Here is a 26,343-nt window from a genome sequence, read left to right on the forward strand (position 1 = left end):
ACCACAGCAACACTCCCAGAAGTGAAAGCACACCTTTCAGCCCACTCCTTCCTCTATATGGTGAGCATAATGTCAAATGACATGGAATATCAGTCAATCTGGGCCCAGCACTCCAGCTGCACTCACCCCCGCCCCCTGCGTGCCCCCAAACACAGGCAGGGCACGCAGAGCTGGAGAGTCCCTGAAATCTCTGTGTGCATCAGCACTCCTCCAGCCCGAACCAGGACAGTGGTACATCCTGGCACTTTCAGCTAATAGCTCTCAAATTAGTTATCAGTAAACAGGAACTTGGATGTTGGTCCACACTTGATTCCATAGAAGTAGGAAATTATTGAACATCAGTCTATGGATGTCAGTGAGTGACTGGCTACATAAGAACATTGAAAGTAATTACACACAATTTATTCTGTAGAATTTTTGAATTAAGAGAGAGAAAATTAAAAATAAAAACAAAACAAAACAAAAGAAAGTTATTCCTTTTAAAAAGAAAAAAAAAGTTCTGAGTGGCTGCTTTGGTCTATGTTTGAAGCAAAGCCCCTGTAAAAGGGGAAAAAGAGATGATATCTGAAGGTGCATATATGGGCAACTGAGAAAAAAAGAATAAGCTGCTAACCACTGGACTAGAAAAACAACCTCTCACTAACTTCAGCCACCACTGATTCATTTCCCCAACCACACAGCCAAGTGAATGTGGATCTCTAAGCAAAGGAGTATATAGATAGAACCGATATCCCAGTCTTCATGTTCTTGAGGCTTCATAATCGAATGTGCTTGTCACTCTACTCAATTTATACTTTCAAAATATTCCTCAAATGTTTAAATTACTTAATTCCAAGAATGGGTTTCACAAAAAAAGTAGGGAAAATTTTCAGTTTATGATTTCATAAAGTTCTGGGTGGAGATTTTTTTCCACCAGACAGTATCTAATTTTCAATGAGTAAACTCAGTATTTTCAAACATACGAGTTCAAGAGATTAAATTTGAAAATTATATGTTATATTCATCATACACTCTCCGTGATAGAAATGCTTGAAGTAATTTTAAGCTATTCTTTTGTTCCCATGTCATCTAAGTTTATGAAATTAAATGCATATCACAATTCTGCTTAAAGAAAAAAATAAATTAGTCATTTTAAATACTTCCTTTAGATTTGGAATAATACTGTATTGAAAGCATAGAGTTTTAAAAATCATTATCTGAGGCAAAAGAAATAAGAAAAAAGAAGAATCACTGCTTAACATTGTATTTATCTGTCTTTAGGGAGATAAAAACCTCATGTAGAATGAATTGTCATGTCACAATCTACTTCAGACTGGCTGCTTCTGGTAGAGACAGTGTTTCTTAGTTCATTTTACTACAAATCATGAAACCTCATTCTCTACTTCCTAAGACTATCAAATTCATAGAAAACACTACTACTCATGTAAAATTATTCTATATTGTAATAAGAATGCATATATTTACTTAAAGTGCAGATATCTTCCTAGCAAAAATGGGGTTTGTGTCTTAGCGTGAACAGATTATATGTATGTAACCTAAGCGTCCTACAAAAACAAGTCTTAAGACCTCGATGCTTGCTTTTCATTGCTTTTCTTCCCTCCCTTACCATTGCTGTGCACACTCCCCCCACCCCCATCCCCCCAACCCCCAGCTTTTTTCAGATCTTGTTTTCTTTTAACTTCTCTGGATTTCACTGAGAATAAATTTACTGGAACAAATGAGAGGAAACTGTGAATAACTCTGCCAAGCAGGAAAAAAAGAAGTTACAATCTGGCCACTTCAAGTTGCACTGGCATCTCCAGATATCTATTAGTTGAGGCTGTGGAAGTTTTAACGTGGTCTTCAACAGCATCTCACTAGTCTGCCCTGTTAAAGGGGCTTAAAAGTATCAGTAGAAACTAGCTAGGAAAGTAGCGCTTTGGCCAAATTGTGTTCAATGGCTGTAATGTAAGATGGTATATATTGAAAATAGGGAACAGAGTATCATAAAACTATTATGAGAACTGAACACTCAAAATAGCATATTATTAATTGAATTGGGAACCCTAAACAACCTCTTTCAAACTGTTAGAAAAATAAGTAAGCCGCTTATAAGTTTTCAAGCAAGTTCATTTAGCAGATTCTTAGTATATGCACTTGTTAACTTAATTTCTCATTGATAAAATGTGCATAAACATCCTTCCAAATGATACTTTTAATTGTTTTTATTTGTTCAGAGTCTGCATGCTACAAAATCATGGCTTGTCTTAATGGCTCATGATGCACTGAGGATGTCTGAAAAGCAGAGATGCCTTGGCCCTTCCATGCATTGGCCAGGGCAAAATGCTGCAGAGCTAAGGATGATAGGCTCTGCAGCTGCTCCTCATTGTGCTGCACTGCCTCAGAAATGCAGAAATGCCAGCCTTTCTGTCATTCTCTCTCCCAATAAATCTAACCCAATCTGAAGACTAAATTGGCCACTAAAACTAATATTACACTGAGACTTTCAAAGCAAAAAAAAAAAATTAAAAAAATTTTTAAAAAGACATTTTATGGAAAGAACCTTTAATTCCTTAACCCAGTTCTGTTTACGCATTTCCCTACTGTCTTCTGTAATTTTTTAGCAATTTTCTTTCTTGTGGTATCATGACTTTGTGATTTTCTCATCAATTTCAGTGCACAGTTTAAAAATCCATGAAGCAAAATTAAAAACTTTACAGATTACTGAGGAAAAATACCAGTCTGCTGGAGTCCTCTGACATCAGAACCAGATGGGACCTCCATATAATGATTTCAGCAGAGGACCAGGGAAGGCATGACATGGGTAGCATTAGTGGAACAGTCATTAAAGGGTTTGCTTCCATGTAAGTGACATGCCATAATTTTTAGATACCACCAAAATGTGTGTTTTTAATAGACCAAATGAAGTTTTTTATTCAGGAAAAAAATTGCTCATTTTAACAGTACTTTTTCATAGGATTCGTATGCTAACCTGACTGAATTTGTAGATTGCTGTACTCATACCAGTAATATTTATTAGTACTGCAAGCATTTATTTTGCAGCACATTCCTATTATTTATGGCATGCTATTTCATAACATGAACTGTTTTGTAGAGAGTTATAAAAACTAAGACCTCCTCCAGAAAGGCTGGCCCTGAACAGCTGAATATGCTTCTTCTAATACAGTTGGGGGGGAGCATTCCTAGTGCTTTTACACAGCAACTTAAATTAGTTTCCTGCAAATACAACGAAAACATTCCCATCCCAATCTTTCATTTATAATACAGGAGAAAACTATAGGAAAGAGTAACAAAAACAAGGGTCTACATAGAAAATTGTGATTACTTATGAATATATTTTTCCTTATAATGGCTGTATCTGAACAAAAAAGACCTGACTTAAACTGATAGAAATCTCTACTGCCTTATTACAGGGCCAGCTGGGAATATTTTGACAGAACATTTTATCAGAGATTTTAAAATGCCAATACGTCCAAGCAAAATGTTTTACAGAAACTTGACAAATTCGACAATTTTATTTCAGGAAGAAAAAGACATTCTATTAAGGTCACAAAATTTTGTTTTGACAGTTTCAAACTGAAATGTTTGGCAAGTTTTTTTAATGATTTTTATTTTAAAATTTGCTTTGTATTGAAGCTCAGCCTTCAAATCAGAGTAAAAAGAGAACAAAAAATTGTTTCATAGAAAGTTGTGAAAGAATCATTATGCTCAGTATGGTACATGATGAAAAACACTAAACTTCCAGATAGACATTTGCTTCTTGGGGAATTCCATATCAACTTCAAAGTACCTGGATTAATACAGCTGAAGATTTAATTCTCCTAAGGCTTCCTTTATACTAAAGAGAGAGGATTTCCTGTACCACTAGGGACCAATAAATAGGTAACAGCCAGAAAATATGCTAATTATGACTGCTACAAAAAGAGGGGTATGTGTGCACCCATGTGTGTGTAAATGTAACTCTACAGCAGATCAACATTTTCTATTGAACTCTAAAGGTAGAAACTGTCTTTGAACACTTTAGTGTAAGGAAAATTTGAAAGGGAGTGTAGTACTGACCCCCTTTTGGCTACAACTTAAACCTTATATTGGGAAGAAAGATCTGATTTCACTGGTTTGTTAAAGATTATTTTATATGAGGATGGAAGGTTATGCCAAAGTCTCAATTTTAATGGGTCATTAATATTGCCAATGCTGTCTCACTCAGAGAGCAAACTGATGGTAGTGCTCCATCCAGTGAGTGCACTGCACCTAATTCTGTCCCAGAAAGCTACAGCAAAAGGAGAAGTTATTTGGAAAGGTGTTATGCAATTTTCAGAGCTGTACTGGACACTAATGTTGCATATGTTTAAAATATTTACCTCTCTACTCTTCCTGTCCAAAAATCCTTCACAATTAATGTGTTGAGAGGGAAATGAGATGAATATTGCAACAAATGCAGGATGAAACTGATAAAAGCAGAAAGCATGGTTTGTATTAAAGAATAAAACACTATAAATTCCATTCATGTGTGTTATCTGAAAAGGCAATTTTGCAAGCAGTAAAAATCCAGCACCAAGTATTAAAACATGTCTCTGTGATATGATGCTCCCTCCCTTAGACAAGTCTGTTGATCCTTCCTTTCTACAGTTTCCCTTTTCCTTTGGAACCATTGAGGGGATACGGGTAATTTTATGTTTGGTTGTTTTGTTTTTTTTTTTTGTTTGTTTCAGAATGAGTAGCTTTGTGCTTCCTTTATAGATTTCCAGACTACACTTTCTGGTCCCCTGTAACCTTTTACCTCAAGCCTCCCTTTCACTTTTTCACCTCAGCTTGCTGCTTTGCTTTGTGTTTTAGGCCTGCCTCTTTTCTTTCACTCCTCACAGATCTTCCTTCTTTTTTCCTGATGTCACCACCCCTCTGTCTCCTAATGCTTTCCCACCTCTTTTAATGCAAACATGCCTGGTTTTGACACACTTGCCATTGCTCCTATCCTCCACATTAGTGATATATGTGTAAAAGACTCTTCTTAATAAATACCACTCATAATAAAACTCAGTTATATAAAACACTCCTTATCTGAAACCATTTTTCTGGCACAACAATGAAAAAATTGTTTCCTGAGTACATGGGGCAGGACTTGCGCTATTTTTTTTTTCATAGCTGGCATTAAAAACAAAAAAGCTCTGATTTTGTTGTAAAGAAGGTTTTTCATAAAGAGACATTTTAAGCCTCCTAAAGTTTGTCAACTAAGTTCTTCAACAAATGTAATTCTCCTTTCAGTAATCTCCAAAACTGAAATGGGGAGCAATCAACAATTTGGCTTGGAGTTGCGCTATAGACTACTCTTTTTCCCTTTCCTCTTCTGAAAGGGCTGTTTCATCAATATAAACATTTAGGAAGTCCCTAGAAGATCTGTCTTGTAAATATGTGGACCTCAAAAGAAACTCAGTTTCATTCCTGTTACAGTTACAAATGTAGTAGGACTGAAGACTGAAAATCTGAAGGTTGATAAGAGTTAATATTTTAGTATCTAGATACTTTGGAGACCACCTGGGTACTGTCACAGAACATTCAACCAGCTTTGAAAAACAAATGATCTGAAGTTTCTCATTTTATGTAAAACTTGATTCTGTTTTGGCCTGCAATCCCATGGAATATTGCAGCTAGAACTGGCTAAATACTTTAGCCACCCAGGAAATAGGATCATTTTGGTGTTTCATGAAATCAGAATGCAGTAATAAATAAACATACTTCACTTATATATTCGTTCGAAAATCTAAGTTTGTATTGGGTTAAATCCTGATTTCCTAAATTTGAACTTTTTATTTTCTTGTATTGGAAAGGAACATAGTTTTTGTATTTTCCACTTCTTCCTATCCTTTGTAAAAAACATTTCCTGAACACATGCTAATGAAATCATGGTATTGCCACTACAGTAATATATACCAGTTCTCCCAGGAATGCCTACTGTGGATGTCTATATATTTATTAGAAAACATATGCGTACATGTATGTATGTATATAGCTATATGTTATATAAAATTATAGCCATTTGAGACTTACTCCATACTTCAGATTACGAAAGTTAAGGCCACTGTTTTAAAATAAAAGATAATTGGATGGTCTGTGTTAGCTTGTAAGAAAAAAAGAGGCTAACATATCTGTTCCGAATAACAAGTTCCATGATTAATCTATAGATATATGCTATGTTTGGAGGCAGCCATTAACATATCTTACCGTAAAAATATGTGCTGTTCCACAAAAGTGCTGGTCTTCACACATTTCTAAAATGATCAGGATTGCAATGAATTGTCCTTTAACTATGGTATTTAGAGAACTGAGGATTCCGCAGCAAATTAATAGACTGTTTTCCCTATTCAAGTATCTGTAGTGAAGTCATTATCTAAAGGCTCAAAGTTCCATTGTGTTTAAAATTAAGCAAACTGCAGCTGCTTTGGGAATGAAATTTCAGTAACTATTTTGAAGCATGTAGCATAATAGTTTAGGACAGTAGATGTGAATGACTGTCTGTATTTTGAACCACAGATTTAAGCTTCAGCACAATGCAATAACTACTTTCACTATACCCAGGACATTAGGTCTAAAATATTAGAACTTCTTCTTATTTAGTAACTTTAAGTAATTATTTACTTGTTATACATCTTATCTAAAACACCAGAAGATATCAGAATGGTGTTAATGTCCTCTAAGTGTTACTGTATTTACACGTTTATGGAACCAAACAGTAAGTAGCACTGTGTATTGGATTACCTATATTGTCATTCACTACCCTTGTAGATCCTGTATGAAAACTTCAATAACTTAACTTCTGACCTTATGACAGGATCACAGCATGAAAATCTGTAGCTGTAAGTGACTGTCTGAATAAATATTCATGCTTTATTTACAACATAGTTTAAAAACCAGCACTATTTTCCTTTAAAGACAATTATTGGAGGACAGTAGTCATTAGAAACACTATTTTACAGAATGGCAGAAAGTCACAACTAATGTTCCAATCTTCTATGGATTTTAGAATTTAGGGCGTTTGTGGCCATCTCAATAAACAATCTAAATTAATGAAACTAGGTACACCACTGAAATAAAAGTTTACTTGAAAAAGTGTGTTTGAATTAATTTTATCAATAGCTGTAGTTACTACTGAAATGCATGTCAATTCCTGATTAGGAATATCTTTTGGAGTACATGGCATGTTACTCAACATAATATAGAGCTGAAACCTTTTGGGATTTATACTATGAGCTTCAGACTATTGAACTATCATTTCATGATGTTAAAAAAATAGTTAATCTGATTTTTAATCTCAAATGAACATCAGTTATCATAAATTTTCTGCAGATAGCTGTTAAAAAAGTAGTTCATAGTTACACCTGCATTCGAGACAGAATAATTTTACTCTATTCTTTGTCCCTATACTTGGGTCTGATGATGACCTCAGCATCCTTATGGAGGTAGTCATTCAAAACTGTGGTGCTAGACTCAGTGCCTATAAATAGCTAACTCTGTCTTCCCAAGGGAGGAAAACTCTGAAGTAATTTGAGAATCCAACCATTTTCCGGCACAATCACAATTATGAAAGAAAAAGTAGCTGGGGGAAAGGAAACTGATTAATATACTAGTTCATGAAGTAAAATCATAATTGCTAGATAAGAAATAGACAGGTTTTCATTGTTCTGTTTTATCTACTAATTTATGATTACTTCACACAATATTAGAGAGAATAGCAAATTTAATTGAGAAACAGTGCCTAATGGGTGACACAAAGAAATGTGAGTTATGATATCTAGGAACTCTCCTTGGTTCTGTCATCTTGTTACTGTGTAACCTTCAGCAAATCATTCAGTCTGTGCTGCCCTACAGAGTTGATGGTATCCATCAGACTGTCATGAAAGTCACTCCATATGGGCAAACACTTGTTTTTTTATATAATAATAATGCATTTTTTTTTTCTGTTACATCCCTCTGACATTAATGAAACTGACTTCTTTTTTTTTCACGTGATAATGTAAACAAACTCTAAATGGTGCTGTTAATTAGATATATCAATTTATTTAGAGGAAAAATAAGTGAAGTAATAATCATGTTCTGAGATAAGTAACTCCCCCAAAAGGGGTTATTAAGCTAGGTTATGGCTCATACTATGTTAACAGAAAACTCTATTCAGGTTATTAATGCACTGAAATAATAGATGATGGGATATTTGTGAGAAATAGTTGTGTTAAATTATTGTGTAAGGAGGTTATAACTGGAAGAAATGTTTGGATAAAACAGGCTGAGATGGCTCTATTTGCTTTGATTAGAATATAAAGGAGGGTGATTAGTGAATCATATTGCATGGCTGTACAGAGTGCTTGAATGTTTTGAAACTACCATACAGCTTTGTCTGTAACTGGGTAGATCTACTTATCATTTGGCTGCACCTAAGTCCCTTTAGTGCAATGAAATGATGTAATTCTTCAGATCTAGACCTGGAGACTTTTTTGGTATTGAAATAAACAGTGTTTTGTGGACATACTTACACAAATGTTGAGAAAATGAGTCTGTTATAGCTTTATGTACATGTTTTTATGAAGCAGGCTGCACTTTCCCCCTGATCACTGTGGGGTTTTTTGGGACTCCAACATTGTGGTTCAACACTGCATCATGAGGAGGAGGGCAGGAACAGTCAGAGCACCCTGGCTCTGTAGGCAGAGCAGGGGGCTCTGACACATTTTAGTGAAACTCTGATACTGCTCAAGCTTACCTATTAGGGTCACAGGGACCAACCCCTGAAGCTTTGCCTATCAACAGACTGCAAGTCCATGCCAGGCAAACCTGATCTATGTCTGAATGGGATCTTTACACCATATTGTAGGTTTAAAACAGGATGCGAAGAAAACCACTCTGTTTTCTGTGCTGTTCCTTCAGTTCCTGGTGGTCTGACAAATCCCCTAAATTTTCTGGAAAGTTGCTTACTTCCAAAGTTTTTAACAAACTTCTCATTTACTTTCAAGTTTCCTTAGATATTCTTTTCCCTTTTAGATGTTTTAACATATATCTTCTATTTTAAAAGTCATTTTTTTCTTGTGCTGATTTTCAATGGCTAAAATTTCCATATTTTCTCTTTCTACTGGAAATTAATTAACATCTTTTAAAATGACGTCTTCCTGTCCTGTGTGTGTTGCTTATTGATCCTGTTTCTTTTCCTCTGCATGTGTGAGATCTCACTCTTTGACAGTCTCAATCTTTCAAAAGACCCATTCTTTCAAAATCACCCACTGTAATCTTAATCACAGTCAGACAGTCTCAGAAGAAAGCCCTAAAGAGACTAGTGCACTTGACCAGAGCCCAGAAGCAGTAGATATCTTACAGTTTATTATCTCTCTTGTCAATAGACAAACAATGTTTAGGCTTTGGAATGAGAACCAGGTTGTGAAACATGATGATAATGTTTCCTAGGGTATGAAAAACTCACATTTTCCTTGCCATGAGCTAGCAGGCATCAGGGTGAACTTTGTTTTCTTATATTTTTCACTGATGACCCAAGTAAGGAAAAACCTAAGAACAAAACAAAAGCAACAACATCCTTTGTCTTGTTCTTTCATATTAAGCCCAAAAATTTAAATAATTGGGAGCTGGGGAGCTGAAACATAAATTGAGATAAAGGCAAATTCAGATATGTTCCAAGTTTGTGTTCTCTTGTCTTTCCTCTTTTCATTACACAGCTTTCTAGTTCCCTTTGCAGTAAGTCTTGTTGTTATACATTTAAAGTGACTCTAAACAGAACATATTCAACTTACTGCATAAAATTTTACAACTTACACATTCCCATTTATAACTAAAATTGATCCTTCAGGTTGGTTGTATGGAACCTCCTGACACTTTTTACAGGGAATATCTACTTTGACATTAAGAATATGACCTGTGATAGAGTCAAAGATAAATAAATGGAAAACAGGACAGTGTGTCCTATGTACTCTCTTAATGATCTTAAACAAAGCATTAAGAGATTCCATGTGAAGAAGAGGAAAGGGAAGAGCACGTTTAGAAGAAAAGAATGTCTTCTGTGATAAATTATACCTATTTTTTGCAAGGCATTCTATGTCCTCTAGCCAAGAAGGTCATTCCCCCCAAAAAACAATGCCAAAACAGCCATATTCCAGAGATTCAAAACATGCTAAAAATTACTTGCAAAGACAGAGATTCTTAAATTACTGTGCTTTATGTTCCACTTTTAGTAACAGAAGAAGCTAGGTTTCTTGTATTGGTTATTGGTGATGTACTTCTACACTGTACTGTTCTCATATTATACCAGATAACTAGGATTTTCATTGAGTAGTCCATCAGAAATTCTACTGGCATTGTAGCCTGGAGTCTGAAAAAAAAGTAGCTCTTTTGAAGATTGAGTAAGAATTTCATACTAAATGACATATAATATCTTTATAGTCCTTATTTTATCATATAATGATATTCCATCCAACATCAGTCTAGAGTTACCTATAATGTATTTCAAAGAATGAAACTGAAATGATATTGCAGTGGGGAACTATAATTTTTTTTCATAGACAGGACGTTCATGTCTGGTCTGTAGTAACGGCCTACTGGTAATTTTTATAGACTGGGTTAAAAATAGAGGATGGATTGCATATAAAAACACAAAAAATTGAGCTAAAGTCTAACAAGTCATTATTCATAACATGTACTTGTCTTCTCAGATAGATCAGAACACATGGTGGCCTTTGGAAGCCTGTGCTGATTCTACTTATTTCTAGCCCTTTCTTCCAGCCATCTAGAAGGACAATTTATGAGCAGATATTGACAGATTCTTGCAAATTAGATAGGCTGCGTATATCTTGGTAGAATAAAATATGATTTTTTTTTCTTCTTCTGAATTTGTACTGAAAAATCGAACGTACGTGCTTGAACTTTATACTTTTTGATTGACTTAATTAGGTGAACTCTCAGTAAGATTAACCACATGTGTAAGATTCTGCAGGATTGGATTTGTTTACAGTGTGTTTGCATATCACATTTTGAATCTCATTCTAATATAACTTTCACAAATAAAATGCTACTATGTGTAGCAGTGTATTTGTAAAATTCCAATCTAATGGGTAATTCCTGAAAATCTGGTCCTTCTGTATCACATTTTGTTATGTCTCCGTTATGGGTTAAACCACTTAGGAATTTACCACTGCAGTGGGAACACCTGCTAGCAAAACAGTTTAACTGCAAGCTTTTCTATTGCTCAGTTCAGCTAACAAGCTACTTTTAAATGGCCTTCAGACAGCAATGTAACACTAGTGGGTTTTTTACTCTTGGGACATATAGTGGAGAGCCATTCATCACTTATTAGGATTTCACCCTGTTGATGCCTGCTGTGAAAGCTAGTGGAACTTAAAGCAATATATTTTATGGTTTCTTTCTTTAAAAAAAATTCTAATACAATTATCAGAGACATACATCCACAGAGAAATAAGTAATGACCTGCCATGACATAAATCTCAATTTTAATTCCCAGATTTGTTTTCAGTTTAATATCTTGTATATTTTTACAGTACAGATCAGTATATTGCAGTTAGCCAATCTTATTTATAACATACATAACTGCAAAGAATAAAATCCTTAATTTTCACTGCCATTTTTAAATCTATTTGTTCACCATAAAACTTCTCTTAAACGATTTTCTAATTTTTTATTGCACTGAATACACAAGCAAAAGATACAAATGTTGAAGCCAGTAATAAACCATTAATTTACAAAGAAATTCTGAAATGTAAACTGCATTTCTAAATTTTAATGTCTCTAAAATAACTCCACTTAGACATGTGTAAGTGTGATTCATGCTTCAAGACTGCTCACCTCACACAGAGTGATGTACTGTCACTATTTCATTCATTCTAAACACAGTATCCATAAGAGTTTAGAAAGTAGACATCACCATAAATCAATGTTATGGGAATACATTTTCAAACAAAACATTTTACAGACATAGGCAACCCACATTCCATACTGATCATGAAACACTTACGTGAAGGTCAGCTAAAGTCAGCAACAACTTATGGATTCATTTTTGGAGGAATAAAAAATGCCCATGTATTTTTTCTGAGTATATTAAAAGTAGCTTAAATCTGTGCAAGATTTCTGTGTAGAATTTCTAAGAACTTTGGAAGGGCTATAAAAGAAACAACATTAAGGAGACATGTAAGCACTTGAGATTGTCTTTTCTGATGAAGTTCAGAATGGACTCAGACACTATGCTGGCTCATAACACCACTTTGCAAAGTACGTAGAAATATTAATGGAACTAAAATTTACTCCCATGTGAACTTTAATTCATTGAAAGGCACTTATAAAATATATTTCTTAGAAACATCAAGAAAATCCAATTAACTTAAACATGTGGTACCCTATCACATCAGTGACTCCTTTGTATATAAAAGGCAGGGCTGTGTTGTTAGACTTGGGAGCTCTCCCCTGCTTCTGCAATATAGTGTGCTCTGGTTGTGTCTGCCTTTGTGTTAAATTGCGAGGTACCCCTGCTGCTCAGGTTGCATAGGAAGGTCTGCAGATCACAAAGATAATCGGCCTCTGGGGACTGGATTGTGCTGCACAGCATGCCAACCTGCATTCTGTCCTGCCAATGGTCCCCTGCTCTTTTTCAGTCTTTCTTTTATTTTCTAGTAAAGGTACCTGGGGAGGTGGGGATGGATCTGTCTCTCTTGATACTGGGCTAGATCAAAAGTAGGCTTTTGTCTCCTTGCCTGCTTTTTTCTCAAGTTTGATGGGGAGTAATGAAGAGATGAACAAGCTGATGTGAATAGCTATTTCAGACAAGTTAGTCACCCCAGAATAGTCCCTATTATTACTTAGCAGAACCTTTCTGGTTGTACTAACGTCTGACAGCTCCTGTCTTTGTATACATTGAGTAATCAGTTGGAACATCTGCTCTGTGTGGCCTAATGTAGAAATTTTCTGGACCAAAATCCAATTGTTTTTCCAGTTTCAATGGTGCTTTGGCCTGATGTTTCTCACTGGGGTACTCTGAAGATTGCTTTGAAGTTGCTAAAATAAAGACAATAAGGTAATTATTTAAAAAAGCTTCTTAATGTACTCAGATACACCTAAGGAAATCCTAGAGAAGTAAGTGTGCATGTTTCTATAGTTGTAATTAAAAGACCTACTTTTATGGCTAGTGAATATGGTGATCCTGTCATTACTTACTGCAAGAAGGTTACACAATGAACAGAGCTGATAAGACTTTGGGCTTGTATGAGAGAGGTAAGGGAAACAAAACTTATGTTTTTAAAAAGGGCAAGGATTCATTTGTGTAAAAACATCATGATGTGTAGAGAGAAATGGATATAGGAAATCTTAAAAATATGTTGACCAGGTTTTACTTTTTTTAAAAGTTGTACCTCAAAGGGCAGTTCATGAATGATCCTCTTTAAACACGGAAAGCTTTTTAAAGTAACAAAGTAGGACAGTATTAAACAACACTGCTAGGGATCAGATCTTGGCAGACCAGTAAATAAGCAGTTTTAACAATTTTTAATATGTATTTATTGCATTCTTTAATCTATACAGACAGTATGGAACGATGTAGAACACTGAGTCTGCTTTTCTTCTACTAAAGAACTTTGATCCATCTTTACAGAGGTGACTACAAATATTTATGCCAGAACAGATCTTAGGAGCAACCTTGGGTTATAAAAGCTGTTTCATTGGGAGAACCCTCGGCTGTGTAGTTAATTTGGTCTTCCCAGACCAGAGGTCAAGATCGGTCCTTTATAATTAGGCAAAAGAGAAATGTCTACTTGGGTGTAACAACTAATATTAAAACTTCTTGAAAAGCTCTCACGCCAGACAGTCATCTCTGAGCCATGAGAACATGAAAAGTCTGATAATATCCTCTCTATCTTTTAATTTTTAACCCCAAATTATTTGTTAGATTATCTTGTAATATTAAAAAAAAAAAAAAACAAACACCCAAATTACTGTATATTAATAGTAAAAAAAAAATCACTTACTATAAAATGAAAAGGCTCTCCTGTGTAATGAAATGCATAAACTGTAATTTAATGAATGTTCTGACTAGAATAATGCATTATTTTTTGTAAAGAATATTGCAGTATACTAAAGGTACAGAAATTTATCATATACTGGAATTTATATGTTACATAGTGATGAAATCCATCTGCTAGGTGCTCACTTATACTGCATAATGTAGTGAAAGCAGCCATCATCAATCACACATTACTCTAATCCTACCTCCATATTCTACTACTTCTAGGTCACTGAAGAAAGGGAATGGTAATGATCAGACTTGTAATTACAGAGCAAAGTAAGTATACTGCCTTCCGGTAAGGATAATGATGTTTACTTTTCATCTCAAGATAAATTTGGTGCAATCAAAATGCTAATAATGAAGCACCAGCTACAGAATATCTACTGTGGACAACACTACTACACCCAGGTATTGCAATTATTCTAAAAAAAAAGTCAACATCATTTTGTGAAGTGCTGCTCTTAAGGGAAGTTAGAGTCAGGCATCAAAGAAAAGGGGTTTTGAAGACCTGATGTTGTTCCTGACACTTACGTTATTCCTAACACTTATCACTTATGCTACCTAGAGGAACTATACCAAAAGGAAAGGAGTTACACAGAGATAAAACCAGTATAGATTTTCGGAGGATCTAAGTTACCATCTGGTATGTTTAAGTAAATGTGCTACAACACTGAATACATTTTAGCAATTTAAAACTCGTAGATGAATTTTGGTGGGACAAATTCAAGTAAAAGGATGCAATATTAGGGCAACTTCAAAAAAAAACCAAACCAAACAAAACCAAAATGAATCTTACTGAATCAAAAATTTAATCCCAAGTAATTAAGAAAAGATATTTCCAGACTATACTTAAAAACAGAATTTCCAGGACACAGTGAAGTGGAGGGGAGGAGGGAAAGCCCATTACTCATTTTAGGTGAACTTTAATATTTTCCTGAAAATAAGTGCTTTGGTTTTAATGTTTTTAAAGTTTTCTTTTAGAATTTGGGTTAGTTTATAACAAAGCTGTTGTTTTTAATGAAAAGCAGTGAAATCTTAGGGCTTTTTAAAAGATGTTTTTGCACTTTCTTTTTGTTGTAGGAAGGGGAAAAAACGTAGTAGTTGAATGACAAATAGCATCCCTCCTGAAACTCTATTTATTAATCAGCAAAAGAATTCACCCAGCAGTTTTTCCCATTGAGAGACATTTGTATCATGCCTTAGTTGGTCCTATAAAATCAATTGGCTCTTATCAAGCATGCTCTGTGAGAAACAGTGATAATGAACATACGCTTGGAATAGCATGCAGTGATAATTACATTGGCCTCAGCCTCTAGCGGTATTCTGGACACTGAGGCCAGCAGTGTGATCAGAAAGCAGGCTTGAAAATAAAATATAGGCAGGCCAGGGATAAGAAAAAATAAAGCTGTGGCATAAACATTAATCAGTAGTTGTGTAAAAACAACAGATCTTGTCCAACACAGACTACACAGCCAAAGTATTGAATAGCTTTTTGTACATGTACAGGTTGCTCAGACCTGCACAACCTGTACAAATAACCGAGTAAAGGGTTGTTCTTGGGCACAAGTATTTACAATTTAATTGTTAGAGTTAGAGCAATTGTGTCATCCTAACTACATTACCATATCTAACAGTGCTATCATAGATTTAGGAGGCCCCAAAAGTTAATTGATGGGCACAAGTCTATGTGCCTCTGTGAAATGATGCATCTTTCTGTCTCTTAAAGAGCAATTCATTGAAGTCATGTCAGATATACAGGATGTCTACAGGTCATTCTTTAAGACCAAACCCATGGTCCACACAGTGAGAGAGAAACCATGCAGGTCTCTGTTCCTCCACATAGCCCTGGACAGGCTGCTGGAGGAGCAGCAGTCAAAGCAGGAGGTGGGGAGGAGTAGAATAGGCTGCACTCCACTGCAGGGTTTTTCGACAGACACCTCAGTTCTGGAAACAGGGCTGCAAGTCATCTGAAAACAGATGGCTCAATGAGACTCCCCCTGCTTCCTCTCTCATTTGAGTGGGAAACACTATGAGAACAGCCCTTGGACTGATTATTTGTACTTTCAGTCCTTATCTAGGCCAGGAGCCAAAAATGCAGAGGCCTGGACGTAAGTTACCAGAAAGTTTTGTAACCTTGAGAGAGGTTCAGTCCAAGTTCAATTCTAAAAATACGGGAATGATCACAGGGGGGTTATTATTCTACTCAAGCAGTCTTCCCCATTCTATGGTCAGAGTCTTCCCTGTTGCCTCAGTTTTATATTCATGCAACTCAACTCATTGGAAGGCAATTACTTATGCTTAATATGAGGGCCAATGTGAACACACTCAGGCTTTTAGCCTCTCAGTATTATGTGGATTTATTGGCAGTATGCCCAAACCCCATAGACCTTCTCCAGTCCAAGTCCCAACTCACCTCAGTCAGTAGCTTTTCCTGACAGAAGACTATGTGCTGTGGCTGTATCAAGGCTGACAGTGTTGTGAAAAGTTTCATCTCACCTTCACTGAAGTTTGCAGCTTTATTAAAAAGTGCTGTACTGATACATCCTGCAAAATTCAGCCTTTCTTTAGAGCAGTTCTGTCAACCTTGCTGGAGAATGTCTAGTTTTATTTGGCTGGTTCAGAGTGGAAAAGCAGGATGTAGCTTAAAATGATAAAATAAAATGCTACTTTAAATCTTCAGGTTTTAGAGATTCTCTTGCTCTTATAATTTCTATAGGATGGAGTTGTTACTGCTAAGATATCACTTATAGCAGTGCAATCTCTGTTATCTTCTGAAGAGGCTAATACTCACTAGATGGAGGATATCCTCAATGAAGTTGAATAATTCTAAAACAAAGAAATCTACTTCAGGCTGCATTTTGTTATTTGGAAGTCACAGTACAATTTTCACTCAGATTTGTATTTTCTGAGATGTTGTAGTAAAAATTTCAAAGTATATGGAAACTCTTCAAAACATGTTGAGCTTAAACAGCCAGTTACAAAGAATCTCAAAACTGCCCTTGCTTTGTCAGCGTATTCCGTGTAATTAATTTCTATGTCCAAACAAGATGCACAGATGTGTTGACATAATGTTCACTGTTACCAAATCTTTGCAGATACTACCCTTCTTATTACTTGTGCATGCTTAGTGTTTGCTCATAGAAAAGATTAAGAGCCCCATATGATAGTCAAATCATGGCAGCTGCATTGTGAAGAATTGGTATGAAAGCAATTAGGTTTCATAGTTCACCATTTGCAACCTCAGCTTACTTTATATCATTGTGCAAAACTGAATCTGCTTTAAAACTGTTAGGTGTGTTCTCAACATGGATTCATACTAGAAATGACTTGCATACTTTATAAACGTGTGAATGTTTTGTGATAAAATTGGTTGCTTCTCTGGTCTAGACTTCATGCAGACCCCAACAGTTTAGATTTGGCGAATATTTATCTGATCATATCAGCCTAATGAACTGACTAGGCATCAGCTTTGACAGGCTGCCTGACATTGTACAAGATGGAAATAAAAGACTCAGGGCAAAACTGTGACCCCATACAAGTCAATGGCAAAAATCCTCCTGTGTTTAAAGGGTACAGGATTTCATCTATGGTTCTCTGCCTTATCTTTCACTCCCAGAAACAAACAGCACACGTAGCATAGTAGGGACTACATACACTAGGCTTTTTCCAGTATATAATGAGGCATTAACTGAGTGAAGTTAGAGCTTTTGGATCTCTGTGGAGAAGCGGGTTTTTTAGAAGAGGGTGAAAGAAGAAAAGATAAACACATAACTGACTGGAAGGAAAAGCGACCCCTTTATCTACTAGGGGAAAGTGAGAAATTGCTTCGATTTTATTTTAATTTGGTTTTTCTCCAGCTTCCTGAAGTCACTTGACAGTGTAATAGAAAAGACTTACCACCATTCATAGGCAAAACACAGAATAATATCATGATTGAAAAATATTCCCTCAATGAAACTCCCACTTGCAGAATTCAAACAGTGCCATATTTTAGAGGAATTTACAGCGGCCTCTGTCAGACCCCCATCTCTCCCTCAGGTGATGATTACTTCATTCCAGGATAACATGTTTTAATTATGGCAACTTCAGAGGGAAAAGGTGAGTTAGTAGCTTGCTTTGTTTTATGGAACATATGTACCACCATGTTACAAAAGATTCCCTACTGGACCATTACTCTGCTGAGGTTTTTTGGTGCTAAATAACAGTGTGAGAAAAAGATCTCTTCCTGCACTGCTTTCACCTTCACCACCTTGAAGATCCTCCTGAACCAGCATAGATGCTAACACAGTTCAATCCAAGCATTAACATGGTTGAGGTATTTCAGAGCCTTCTTAATCTGTCTTTTCCCTTATAAAATTGCTTCAAACTACTCCTACAGCCATCTCCCTCTGGTTGGGGGGGGGGGGGGGGGGTGTTGCAGTTTGCTGGGCAGCAGCACAGATGGCAGGAGTAAAAGGGTTGGCACCGGGTCCAGGAGCTGCGGCTGCCTCCAGCCCCAAGTTGGGTTCTGCCCTGAGCTCCCTGTGGCCAGGCGCCGGGATGGCACCGTGTTGGGTGGCCGCAGGGGACAAGTCCAACCAGGAGATCAAATGTGCATCTCCTGCTAATGATGCCTTTGCTTGTTACTAGTTTTTATATAAACACTGAGAGCCTTTACTCATGTTTTGCTCAGTTAATGTTCCCTGACAGAGGAAGGACTGAGTCCAGGTTTTGGGAGCTGGCTATATAATAACATCCTAATTAGTATTCAGTTCTGTTTACACATCAGATTTTTAAATCAATTTGAATGAAAGAAAATAGGTGGGATAGATACCATTTGCCTCCTGATCCCCACTTGGAGAGGACCTTTCATGGCAGGGTTTCCTCTCTCCTGCAGTGTGGGAAAGGATAGATGAGAAGAGTGGGGTGAGCTGGAGGGGCAGGACCCACAGCCCCACCAAGCCTGACTTTGTCCTCTCAGAGCATCTCAGGGAAGACATCTCCTGACATGCATGCAGTGACTGGGCTCAGCTGAACCCTGCAGACATGGGGTGCGGAGAGGCAGGTGATCAAATATTTGCAGAGATCAGCCTCCCTTCTGCCTGGATGCCCTGCCACCCCTCAGCCTCACACACTCAGATGCACACATGCACACACAGCTCTCCGTAGAAATCTGCAAGCTTTCATCCAGCTCTTTATTCAAACCCATCCGTGTCCCATTCAATTATATAAACACATGTGCTATTTGTGCTGAAAAGAAAAATGTAAGTACAAGTAGTTGTACACTGATCTGGAAGCCTAAATCTTGCTTTATCCACCTGATGGAGGAACAAATAAGAAATTACATGAAATCTTTGGCAAATCTCCCAGAAGACAAAATACAGGGTTTCTTAGTTCAGTTTTCCTTGCTGGTCTTTAGGTAACTCCCCATCACCTCTGAGGCAGTAGGACTTTAACCTCTGAGTAAAACTGAAGATGCAGGGTAAGTCTTAACTTTACCCATGCAAGTTTAAGTAACATTGACTTCAGCTGAGTTATCCTCAATTTATAACAGAAGAGCCAGCATCAGATTCTGGCCTTGAACAATAACTTTGGAAACTGAGGCTGTGAAACAGAGAACGGAATGTCTTTAGCTGTTTTTAATCCGAGGTCAGTGGGTCTCTGTCCACTTTAAATCAATTGTGGGACTGACAAAGTCTTTCATTCTTAGCATAATGACAGTTAACTGTGTTTGAATGAGTGATTTATTTCCCTTTGATGTGGACCAGGCACTAAAAAAGGAATGTTTTAAAAACTAAAACTGAGAGTTAGATAAGGCCAGAATTAGGAGGACAATTTCTGTCAGTGGAGTACTCATGCTTTTCTAAGACAACAGTGTGACTTCTGAGGCACCTATGTTCACAGACTTTTAAAATATTGGAACATACGGTCTTAGCAGAAACACAAAAGATATTTTTTTAACTTCATGTCATATCTCATCATATTATGGAGGCCTGTGCGGCGTAATGTAATGAGATGCACATTTTAACACACAGGTCTTTCTTGTGATATCAAACAGGAGAGGTCCTCAGGGAGCAAAATAGGTCACTCACTGCTGAACTAGCTGGTCGGCAAACCGATGTAATGAGTATTTTCAAGTTTGCTCTTAATTTTGCCACTTTCCTGCCTCCCATTAAATCAGCCAGAAAATATAACTGTGTCAAAAATTAGGTACTTCCTAAGAAATTGTTCCCCTTTTTGTTCATTTTTCTTTGGCATTCATCATAGGGAAAGGAAAGAAAAAGGTCCTTTTACCTAGGATATTTTCACCACTTTGTAAGTAAAAAGCAGCTTTTGTCAGCAAAGTGCTTTTTGCTGCCTGATGGGTAATGTAATGTGTGAGTCAGTGTGGAAAAGGAGTTGAAGGTCAAAGCTGTAAGAGTACTTGCTGTGTCACTTGGTGTCCTGATCTGAATGTTATGCATGTCATTTCCCTAGCTCACTGTCAAAGGAAGGAAACTATACCATGGCTGGGAGTGTGCATGAGTACTGAATAAGTCAAGAAAAATTGCTCCCTCAAAATGTGCTAAAACTAGGGAAAATAATAATTACTTAATTCTATTTCTCATGCAGTGTGTGCAAATCTGCACATTGCCTTCTCTGAATGCTATTGTCCACCTTTTCAATATGGAAAGCTTGCAACAAACTCTGAAAGGTGAAATACTGACGAGTTTTGCCACTGACATGGTGAGGCTGGGATGTATTCAGAAAAAGCTTACAGAGAAAAGGAAGGCTTGTGAGAGTGTAATAGAAAGTTTAAATCAATTGAAAATTCCCCGTGAATTCCTTTAATCGACGTGGTCATTATGAGTGCATTTTCACATGAGATCCTCCTTCTGTGGAAGATGTTGCTGAAAATACCCTGTTTGTTGTTTAGCACCATTAACCTTTTAAAAATCCCACTTATGCTCTAAAATGAAGTGTGCCTGTGCACATTGACTTCCTTGTTTTCATCAGAACCTTTTACTACCCAGATTCTGCTTTCTTTTAACATCAAAAAAGTAGAATCAAAGGTTCCTTTAAAGAATGTTATCTTATTTATTCTGTGCAACTGGACATTAGTAAGTTTGCCCACTCTTTTCGCTGACTGGTTTTGTAGACTGGGTTAAAAATATTATTTTTGACATTTAAAGACCTTAATACACTAGGTCTCAACAAAGTGCTTTACGGAGCTTCTGGCGCTTTGCATACCACTTCCTCCTGTTGGGTCAAAAGGGGCAAAACTATTATATTTGAAGGTTTGCAGAAGTAGAAAGGGCAGTGTTAACACTTCTGCATGTTCAGCTAAAGATCACAGAACCGTCACCTAACTGACTTTTCCCAGGATCTTGTATTTCTGTTTAAGGAGGAATTGCAATGCTTTTTACTTCAGAGGACTCTGACAGGACTTTGTTTAACCTGGTATCACAAAACCATTTTGCAATTTGTGATAAATTGAAACTGTGACTTTTTTAAAAAACTTTTTTTTTTACTCTTTTTTTAATTATCAGAATGTGAAAACTTGTAATCAAAGGAAACCTTGTCTCCTAGTGTGATTTCACTTGATTGATTCTGCATGTCTTAAATGGTTTCTCTCAGAAATGGATCCAGCGTTTTTTTCAGCCTTCCTGTCCTATAGAGCTTTTCTCATCTGGGATCTGCCTTTGCAAATGTCTCAGCACATGACTAAATCAACTGGATTTCTTGTCTAGAAACTCATCACACTCCTAAACCCAAATAGGCAGATCTCACACTTATGTGGATCATTTTATAGGTTACTGATGTAAACTACATATCTGAGAGATTTATTTTCAATGGACTTATTTATCAGAGAGTTAGGGGAATGTGTAACACCCGCATTTTGGTTCTACTTCGATGTTTCAGTTTATTTTGCTTTTAATTGTTCATGATTTTGTGTTGCAATGAAGAGTAAGACTGAGACTAGTAAAGGATCATTTTAAGTTACAGTAATAGTAAGCAATCTTGCAACAGAGATCGGGATTATAAATCACAAGATGTCTTACCTCATAGTTTATAGCATCTTTCACAACTCACTGACACTGATAAAGAAACATAATTTAAGAACCATAGAAAATAGTGAAGTTATGTTTATGGGCAACCAATTAAAATGTTTCATAAACTGAAGTTAAAATAGACTGTTTCTACAGATTGCTTAAGCATCTTCTGTAGATACTCTGAGAGGCATAATTTCTATCAATGTAACATTGTATAGTAGTGTCATTTTATTTTAATGTTCCTGAGTAAAGGAGACATAATCATGACTGAAGTCTTTCAAAATCAATCTAGATGTCATAATTAAACCAATTACTAATCCCTGTATCTTAGTCATATTCTAAAGAAAAGCCTATTAATTCTGTACAATCTTACCACAGGTAGCGTGTCTGAAATTCATACACACAAATATAAACTGTGCAATATAACTTAAGAAGAAAACTCTAATTTCTATTAATAGGCTGAATCATTCATTATGACTGTCTGTGTTAGAGGTACTCAGGCATGTTAGATCTATAGAACAAAACAGCTGGTGCAGATGTCTACATTTGGGGAGGGAGAGACATTTTATATTAATTCTTGGCAGTTCCAGTGAACTGTATGCCCATTAGCAGCCAGAGTTCATTGGATTTGCTCCTGGAGCTTTGCTTCTGGTTTATTTTTCATTTGAAAGGAATCCAGTTCATAAGCTCCAAGACCACTCAGTGATATGACTCAAATCTCAGCAAATTGGAACAAAAGAGGTATTTACTTGAAAAATGGCACTCCTGATCTAAATCAAAACGTTAATATAGATTCACCCATTTACCATATTTTAGAGACTGAAGATAGACCTTTTTAAATGAGGAATAAACATAAAACTAGTAGAATGATAGTAAAAGAGTATGCCATGCTCTGCACATGTTAATATCTCTGGACTGTTAATTCCTTCCTTCCTAAAAACTTTTAAAAACCAAGCTGCTTACAGATGATATCAAGTGTTTGTCTTTAGCTTTATTGTGTTCTTGAGAGAATGAAAGCCCTTCAACTGCAGGTACATACAAAGAATACATGAGCAGATTTATTGAGGTACCTCAGCTTCATATGCTGGAGCTCTGTAAAAAATTCCTAAGGACATAAACTACAGCACACATGCAACAATGCTTCAGGAAGGAGGGTGAAGACATCTCCATCATTATTGACTATGAATCACATTATCTCTCATGCAAGCTGGTCATCAGAGACTTATTGGTGCCTCTTCCCCTGTGGGGGTTGAGTGTGCAAAACATTTTATGACAGAGTCATAAGATCCACATTTATTGAAGCCTGTAGAAACCTCAGCACAGAGAGATGTGAGTGTGATGTCAAAGTGAAGGCAGAGCTCTCGCTCCTGGATAACTTGTGTCTGCCAAGGAGTAGCAAGAGTGAGGTGCTCTTCGTGGGGGGGAGAGGGTAACCACAGAACTGGTGGGGGCTGTTTCCGCACCAACAGGAACACAGGCTGGAAGGACAATGATGTTTGGCAATTGCAAACAGTACAATATGTGCAGATGGTGGATGTGAGACACACCCTGCATGGGTGTAACCCAGCCACCAACAGACATTAATTGTGGAAAACCTCTGGCTTAAAAAGCTAAAAGCATAATTGGAAATTGGGCATCCTCAGCTTAACACAGGAAATAGCTGAAACAACTGACTGAAAATAAGCATTTATATGCTGCACTGACCTCCGGTGTAGTACAGCCAACATAAGCCAATCTGGACATGCTTCAGTTCAGAATCTGAGAAAGAATAGTCAGGACAAAGCTAATTTGAAAATGCAGCCACTCTGATGTCACTGAAATATTACTTGGAAAAAGTAAGGAAAGATAATACACATTTTCTAGTTTGGTGATTCTGAGCCATTCTGCTGCTCTGTGCTCTCCAACACTTGTCCCAGACAACCAGAAAAAAACAAAGAAGATATTGCAGAATCTTACTAAAATACAGAGTCATCGTCTGCAAGAGAGAGCTATGTACTTCTGCAGGAATGTTATTTCCATCACATGACTGACAATTTCTAAGGGTTATTCAATCTTTATCAAACAGCAGAGTAAATATTTATTGAAGGCTTGGAGTAATTCTTCAGTACACAGTGCTGGTCCGATGTACAGTAATATATATAGAACTCCTTTGCTTCAGAAACTATATGCTCTTTATTTGCCTGGAATTCTGTGCACAAATTTGCTTTTACAAATAGAAAGTGCCTCTATTTTCCTAACATCAAATTCCTTCTTACCTGAGTCAACCTTTAGTTAATCCTGAGAGGAAAATCCTCAGTGTAAATTTATGTAGTGCAACATATGATCTGCCGTATTGTTTCTTCATTCTTCTTGAAACATCTGTGACACTGGTAACAATAATAAAAAGAATCCATTACTTTTCCATCCTAACAGTTCCTTCAGGTTTGATAGATTACGATGAATTAATCATACAGGATTTTGATAACATATTTTATTATGTTGATTGAAGGGATTCACTTGAGATGACAGCTAACATGGCTCAATAGCCAAAAGCTTTTTAGCACAACTGTAAGTCTATTCACTGTAGCTGCCATTCTTGAATGACACAACGGAAGGGGCTAGAGTGAATGATATATCACTAGTGATATGTCATTACATTACAACTATGTAATATACCAGTAATTGCAATTAAGCAAACAGAGTTTCAGAAGAAAAACATTTAATTTGAGATTTAACCTCTCCAAAACCTATCTACCAGATTAAAAATTAGTATATGGTACTTAACTTCTTTTAGACATACTTTATTTAATTGCTTCATGTGAAGTAACCCTTGGTTCTTCTTGGCTAGAGCAGTACTCTTCAGCTTGTGGTCTGTAGCTAGAATTTTAAATCCAGCTTTACATACCATACTTCATAAAAATGTAGACCAATTAGAGCTAGCCAGAGGATTATAACAAGAAGTCCAGGATGTTTATAAAACATGACCTTGGAGAACACAGTGAATGAACTGGACTGCTTAACCTAAGAAGACTGAGTGTGACAAGATAACAGTCTCCAGATACATAGAAAGTTGCTGCAAATAGAGAACATTCTGTTGTCTATGTTTGTGACAGATAGAAAAAGAAATAAGGAATTTAAATTGCATTAAAGATGATTCAAGTTATATATTAGGAAGAATTTGTGAACACCGAGGATGGTGAGGGAAATGTTAGGATACATGGCCTGGGGGGGAATGTCCATCACTGAAAATCTTTAAGAAACAGTTAGACAAATATCTGCCAGGGGTGACATAGATAGAATTGATCCTGCTTTGACATAGAAAGAGATCTATGCTACGCTTTAAAAATTTCATATGTTATTAGTCATTACAGCTGTATATAGTCTGCAATGTTTGCATCACTTTTGTATAGGCATTTCAATGTTAAAAGCATGCCGAGTTCAAAATATCATCCTTAAATGTTTATGTAGCAAAATTAAGGCCAGCTGTTTCACCCTTATTTATTTCCCCACAATGCTTGCACTATGATAGAGTCTTTAATTACCCTGTCACACATTGGTTTAATTCCACAGCCTTCTCTTTCATTAGTCTGTTGGATAAATTGTACTCAGGGAAAGCATGCTATTTTACATATTGTCTAATGTTCAGTGAGTATTTTCATATTTTATTACTGCACAATGTCCAGACTCACTCGGAAGACAAAATTGCTGTGTTTTTAGGAAGATTTATATGCTGTCTTCAGTGCAGTATTTGACCGATACTTTAACATTAACTTACCCTCCCAGCATTGCTCTGACACCTGTACAGTTGGGAGCTCAGTCTGACACTGATTTTTCAGTGTAATCACTATTACTTAGCACCACAGATATTCAGAATAGAATTATAATACAAACTGTTTGTTTGTATTATATAACTATTCCTAATGGTGATCTACTGAACTTAGGATTTTAATAACAAACAAACTCCATTATACAATATCATTCTGACAACAAGTAGGTTTCCTCAGCAAAACTAAAACTTTTGGATTCACAACATTTGCATATAATGACTGATTTCTAACAATATAAGATTGTCATTCTCTATGTATATCCTCATTAGTTTGGAAGGACATACACGCTTAGTTACCTAGGTTTCACCTACACTTATTATAGCAGACTACAGGAATCATAGACTGCAATCCTGACTTGGCTAGTAAGTATATTCTGTGTAAGTATATATGTGTAAGCAAGAGATAGCCAACCAACACCTGTTCAGACTTCAACATCACCTGCTACTAAGATCTTTTATTACAACAGAGTATCTTG

The sequence above is a fragment of the Tyto alba genome, unplaced genomic scaffold, assembly GCF_018691265.1.
Source record: "Tyto alba isolate M040663 unplaced genomic scaffold, T.alba_DEE_v4.0 Super-Scaffold_1000006, whole genome shotgun sequence".
NCBI lineage: Eukaryota > Metazoa > Chordata > Aves > Strigiformes > Tytonidae > Tyto > Tyto alba.